We start from the raw sequence: 6,973 nt of genomic DNA, 5'->3' as shown, positions 1-6,973 counted from the left end.
TGGCCAGGCACAAAAGGGTGGAGTGTGGAAATACTGGTGGGGGGAGACTGCGCAAAGATACCAATGGATGTGATGGTGTGACAGCCTGATGGTGAATGGAAGATCTGACAATGTTTTTTTTTGTTTGTTGTTTTAGGTAACATATATATGAATTGTTCTCTCTCTCGTTTGTTTTTTCCCTCTTCTCTCTCATGTTCTCATGCTTTACAGATGGTATGTCACACATCAGTTAGACAAATGGTAATGCAAGATTTTTGCTCCTTACAGAAAGATCGCAGATTTGGAAGGAATATTGTATCACCAGAATGTTCGTTTGGAAGATTGAGAGACAGCACCTTTAAGATGACAACAGAGCAAGAGGAACAACAAGACTAGAAGACATCGTAACATTTTTCTTTCCCCTCAATTATTTTTTTGTACCCCCATTACAAATTTCTCCTTTTCCTCCTATAAGATGGACTTGCCCCAAGAGACTGTGATCCGGATTTTCCTGTTGACCATGATGTTGACCAGAGCAGTCTGTTTCGGTGAGAGTACCATGGAGGTCGAGAAAGGATCTGGAATGGGTTCTGATGACCAGGATGGAGGCGTAGATTTCCAAGAGCAGCACAATCACAGAGTAAAGGCGAGTATCAGAAAACGATCTGATAGCATTGACAATAGAAGGAATTGTGAAGGATTGTTAGCTGAAGAGAACTGCATCTGTAGGCACTGTGACAATATAGTTGAGGATGGGTGCATCAAGAAATGTCAGTCCAGTTTTAATGTCCACATGGACCGGCATCCATTGAGTGACTATCACTCCTTAGTGGGTAAAGTGTTAAATCAGACAGACTGTTGGGTATGCTCTCAAGTACCTCAAGGTCATAGCAAATCAGGACTAGTACCATTCCCTTTAACTGTAGGAGAGGTACTTGAGTTAAGTGGTGGGAGGCCGGTGGACAAGAGGTTTAATATCTCTAGTCCTCCTAGTTTGAAGCTCCACCAGTATCATGTGGATAAGTCCTTAGTATGCTTTAACATTTCCAATCCCCGAAAGCCGGGAAATTGGGAAGTGTCATGGAGTAATCAAACCATGACATTTTCATATAGAGCCGATAGAATGCCCATAGACACAGAGCTTATACGCCAGATAGCCAACAGTGGAAAATATTTCCGGTATAGGTACACTCTAGGAAGTAGGACCATGCGAGTTGGAGAAGTATCACCAGGATACTGTGCACATATCGTGCAACCGGATACGTGTACTAGACAGATGGGAGAATTAGGGTTAGGAGATTTCACATGGAAAATTTGTAACATGGTAATGTCATACTCTGTCCCATATGTTCTCCCCGATGATGCATATTTCATATGCGGGAGGAAGGCGTATAGGTTCCTTGCCCCAAACTCAGAGGGATTGTGTTACATTGGAAAAGTACTGCCTGAAGTAATGACTGTATCCCATATCAAAATGAAAGACATACACCGTGGTGCCCAAGCTCCTTATACTCACACTCATTACGAGCACGTCGTTAAACGGCACCTGATAGAGAGGACAGAGCATCCGGCCTCTGATCTGATCCATGAATCCACCGGGATTCAATTCTTACTCGCGTTAGATATCACTCGTACCGCCAGAGGAGTGATAAACTATAGATATATATCTGCGCTAGCGAACTTGTTGGACAATATCACCGAAATGTATGACGACACGTTCAGGTACACTGGGAAAGAGTTACAAGCCTACAAAACAGAGCTGGTTCAGCATAGGATGATTCTCAATTATCTCACAGCAGTGACAGGCGGGTATTGTGTTACCCTAGCAACTCAGTATTGAGTAAAGTGCTGCACGTATATTACAGACAGCACCGATGACCCGGCCGAGGTCATAGACCAAAAGATGGATGACATTTTGCAATTAAAGTGGGAGTTTCGAAGGAAACACAATCTCACACTCGCTGCTGTGGGTAATGAGCTGACCAGTTGGGTGTCATGGTTGAACCCACGAAACTGGTTCTCTGGTTTAGGAGAATGGACCCAAGATATTATAATGGACGTAGGGAAATTTCTCTTGTGTATTCTGGGAATCGTCATATTGGTTGGCCTGATATTTAGATGCGTTCGGACTTTAACGAAGTGTAAAGGTAGTACCAGAGTGATGAGTCTGAGGAGCGAGGACACTGTAATAACAGCAACTAATTTGATTTGTGACCCAACGATGGAGACAATGTTGTGATGAAGGTATGATTCCACGGTCCGTTTCTTTCACCCGTTTCTCCTTTGTTTTCCTCCAAGGTACAAAGACATCCGCTTGGAAGAAGAATTTGACAACCTCTTTTATACAGACCATTGATGAACTATGCTACAAGCCCCCAATATCCCTAGTGACTTTAACTTTTGCGATAGCCCAATACTTTAGAGACTGTAATTTTATGGACAATGGAACAGCTTTTGCTCGCTATTTATAGCAAAAGCACCGAGAGACATCAGACAACATGTACATCAGACAAGACATCAGACAAGACCTCAATCGGCGACTGTTTATTTAAACTCACATAGTTTACGACTGCATTTATAACGAGTGTTTCTTAGCTTCATCTCTACAACCTCCAGGTAGTATCTCACATAGCCGACAGGTGATTCTCACATATCAGCATTCACATGTTCCCCCCTTCATGTATCATCAACTAAATGTGCTCCCCCATTTGTTGCAACCAGAAGCCGAAAAGAGCTCGGTAGAGTTTGACAGCCCATCCACAGACCCGTAATACGGGATAAGAAGGATTCAAATGTATACTTCGCAATACCTCGAAGCTTGATTTAAAACACGTACGGCATGATGATACATGACCCCTCAAACATGGATTTCATACACACATGCTTTTACTATCTCACTAGGTCATACTTTTCCCACCTTCTCCTCTCTTCCCTTACCCAATCATAAAAAAGTATTCACATGATGACATATATTTTTCTGTTTGAACTGTTTTAGGAAGTGCCAGTTATTGATGACTGCCAAAGGGTGGACTGTCAAAGTCGAAAAATATCACGCTGCACGTTGCCATATATTGACCCCATGCGCTTGCCCGCTGCACGTGCACATTCTTTCCCGTGCGTACGCATATTCGCAGTTGCGTGACGGCGCCTCCACGGTCGTGCGCCCAGGCGCGTGGTATGTGTATTTACGGTAGAGTTTGTGTGCGTCTGGCGGGCGACTCAATCGTTACATAGTTAATCCAAATAGTATATTTTATAGGTTATGGTCCCCTTAATAATAACTGTAAGTTTGTTTAGTGTAACTGGTTCATGAACAAAGGAATTCCTCTTTGCATGATACGAAGGGTCAGACAGGGTCTGAACAGTGGTGTTTGGTACCTAACCGAAGAGTATTTTATTAGAAACAATCCGGTGCTGGTTAGGTAGAGATTGGTCGCTCCTGCGTATAGTTATGTCTATAAGTAGTTTCTGGACATTTTCTGTATTTGCGGTTCATTATCCATGTGGTGGGAATCCTGGGATTCCCTCCCGCCTGAGCAGTCTGGAGTGGTCACAGCCCACCTGTTCAAACAAACCTATGACCTTTTGTTGTAATGTGAAGAAAGATTCCTGTGTCCAATGAACAATGGGATTGCAGGGCCCTTTGTAGTGTACTGTATGTTGTGTATATAAGAGCAGCCGGCCTGGCCCAGCTCAGTCTACTCTCCACAAAAGGTTTTCATCACTGACTAACTATGGAGCTGGTGACCAGGACTGCGCAGCGATCATTCCCCAGTGTGTAGGTTTTTCTCTGTGACCAACTTGTTCTCTGTTTGTATTTGCCATACTCTCTCTCTCTCTGGTATTGTTACGCTGTTGTATATTGTATATGTGTAGTTATTATGTTTAGATATTGATGTTAGTCTGTAGTGTATAAGATGTTAACTGTATTTTTCCCTTTTTACATAACTAAATCTCATTAGTAAAGGTTTTGGAACCTTAGCAAGGTATTGTGTGTTTATTACATTGCTGAGAGTATTCAGAGCGTCTCAATCGCTCAAGAGGCTTTTATATAATAGAGGTTAATTAGCATTGCATTGTGTCCAAATTACAAAACCAAGGTTTACAGTATAGGCTCAGCCTTTCATTGTGTTGCATACAAGGTTTACTGTGTGTCATCCTGTGAGTGTCTGCGCCGCTCGTGTTCCTCTTGTGGGCACAGCGTCCACTACGCTAGTAGCGTAGCATTACGGTACTCGGACCGCCTATAGCGTGCTCGATAACCAGCTAAGCCGTGAGCGAACGTGTCGCTCGTGCGTCTCGACCACGGCCTAGCGTCTGCTACGCTAAGTACGTACCCTTACGGTACCCCGTACGCCCATTGCGTACTGAGTCTCTTACCAATATATAGTGAATGTTATAAGATAAATATTTAGCTTTATCAAACCCAAGGCTGAAAATCATTTCCAGGAACACTTCTTTAGTGGGAACTTCACCTGTTCCTGTCCATTTAAACTGTAAAAGATTTCTTCTTTTACTGACCTGACCAGGCCCGACCATTACAGGTGACACATTATTAATAACATTTGGCCTTGCAGCCACGTTAGCATAAGACATTGTACCGGGAACAGGCTGTTCATTCACATTTCCAATAGCATTTTTATTAACCACATTTATATTGCTTAACCCTTCGCGCCTCTTTTGCTCCTGGCTAATTAATTCAAAAGCAGCCTTGGCCCTGGCTGGGGCAGCCATCTGTCCATATACAGACTGAATAATGTCTTTACCACCATCTGATAGAGTACTTTTGTCTAGTGCTGGCATACCCTGTGTTGTACTGCAGGATTGCACAGTGTCCCCACCAGCATTAACCCCCAGAGCCTCCCCAGTCACTGGCACATTACTGACATTCACTGATTTACTTTGTACACCGGACTTTAACTTTATTTTTTCTGAATTTTTGGCCAACATTAGTTCTGCTTTAATTACCTCCATGCACAATTGGAAGTCTGTGCGCTTTTCCTCTTCCTCAAGGTCATCTAATGTAGCCATCACTACAGAAGGAGGCCCCACTGCTGGAGGAGTGGAACCAAGCTGAGCTGCTGCTGATGTGGTAGGCACCTCTGATCCCGCATGGACCGGCACACCTGCATTCTCCTGCACACCACTGTCAGTCTCCAGATCAGTCAGTAGGCCGGGGTGTGCACTGCTTTCTGTCCTTACTGGAGCCTCTGTGATCATGCTCTGGACACCACACCCTTCTGCTTCCTGAGAGCTCATCTGCATAGATACTTGCAACACCTGAGCTGCTGCTTGATCAGGTAACTCATGCACTGCTGCTTGATCAGGTAACTCTTGCACTGCTGCTTGTGCTGCCATTTCTTTGTCTTTTCTCTCTTGCCGCTTTTCATGCAGCTTGCTTTTTACCTTTTCCAGGTCTTTAGAAAGTGACTTGATGGCCTCTCTTAGCACAGGTCTTTCCCATTTAAAGCAAGAGTATCTTCTCTTTTTCTTATCAGCGATTCTTGCACTTATTCTTTTTGATTCTTTCTGCAGCTCCTCCACACTGAGGCTGTCAAAAGTCTCTTCCTCATCATCAGTACTTCCAGGAGACTCAGGCACATTCTCTTTGGCATCAAAGGGCTTCATCCCCTCCCCCACTACTTCACTGTCCATAGGGCAGACAGCGGCTGCTGCCACTCCACCCCATGTTACGGCACATGGGGGAGCACCCTCGGACAGTTTGGGGGGATTTGAAGGCTCTAGTTCCTTCACTAGAGCCACACCGACAGGGCTGGTAGCAGCCACCACCGCTCGATCCTGTGTTTCCTCACACAGAAGAACAGCACCCTCCAGTATGTTATGGGGAACTGACTGCGGCTCCAGTTGCCTCACTGAATCCGCACCATTAGCACTGCCACTGCTGCCTCTTCTGGATGTCCCCGACTGGCCAGCCGCACAATCTGTCAAGGCACCGGAAGTCTTTAGTCTGGCTGTTGGTTTAGGGCCCGAGCCATGGCCTGCACTCTGGGAGCTCTCTCCCCCAGGAGGATCCATCCCCCTGGGGAAGCCAGCAGGAAAACTCCCTGCAGCACAATATCACAGCTACCACTGATGGAGCTCTCCTGCACACACCTACTCACAGCACACAGAAGCACAAAGGGGCGGTGACAGGATGTGAGGAGGGGAATGGAGGCAGCAGGAAGCCACAGACTGAGAGTTATACAGTGGGAGGGAGCAGGGTCCCCAGCAGCACATAGTGTATCAGGAGATGAGTGATGTGTCAGTGAGGACAGGGCTGCATGTGACAGGGGCAGTGACATGATGTGAGGAGGGGAATGGAGGCAGCAGGAAGCCACAGACTGAGAGTTATACAGTGGGGGGGAGCAGGGTCCCCAGCAGCACAGAGTGTATCAGGGGATGAGTGATGTGTCAGTGAGGAGGGAACTGCATGTGACAGGGGCAGTGACATGATGTGAGGAGGGGAACCGAGGCAGCAGGAAGCCACAGACTGAGAGTTACATAGAGGAAGGAGCAGGGTCACACAGCAGCACAGAGTATATCAGGAGATGAGTGATGTGTCAGTTAGGACAGGGCTGCATGTGACAGGGGCAGTGACATGTTGTGAGGAGGGGAATGGAGGCAGCAGGAAGCCACAGACTGAGAGTTATATAGTGGGGGGGGGGGGGGGCAGGGTCCCCAGCAGCACAGAGTGTATCAGGAGATGAGTGATGTGTCAGTGAGGAGGGAACTGCATGTGACAGTGGCAGTGGCATGATGTGAGGAGGGGAACCGAGGCAGCAGGAAGCCACAGACTGAGAGTTATATAGTGGGGTGGAGCAGGGTCACACAGCAGCACAGAGTGTATCAGGGGATGAGTGATGTGTCAGTGAGGAGGGAACTGCATGTGACAGTGGCAGTGACATGATGTGAGGAGGGGAACCGAGGCAGCAGGAAGCCAAAGACTGAGAGTTATATAGAGGAAGGAGCTGGGTCACACAGCATCACAGAGTAT

Source organism: Pseudophryne corroboree, chromosome 9 (assembly GCF_028390025.1).
Source record: "Pseudophryne corroboree isolate aPseCor3 chromosome 9, aPseCor3.hap2, whole genome shotgun sequence".
NCBI classification, from domain to species: Eukaryota; Metazoa; Chordata; class Amphibia; order Anura; family Myobatrachidae; genus Pseudophryne; species Pseudophryne corroboree.
The sequence above is the reverse complement of the archived record's forward strand: the minus strand, read 5'-3'. Positions refer to the sequence as shown.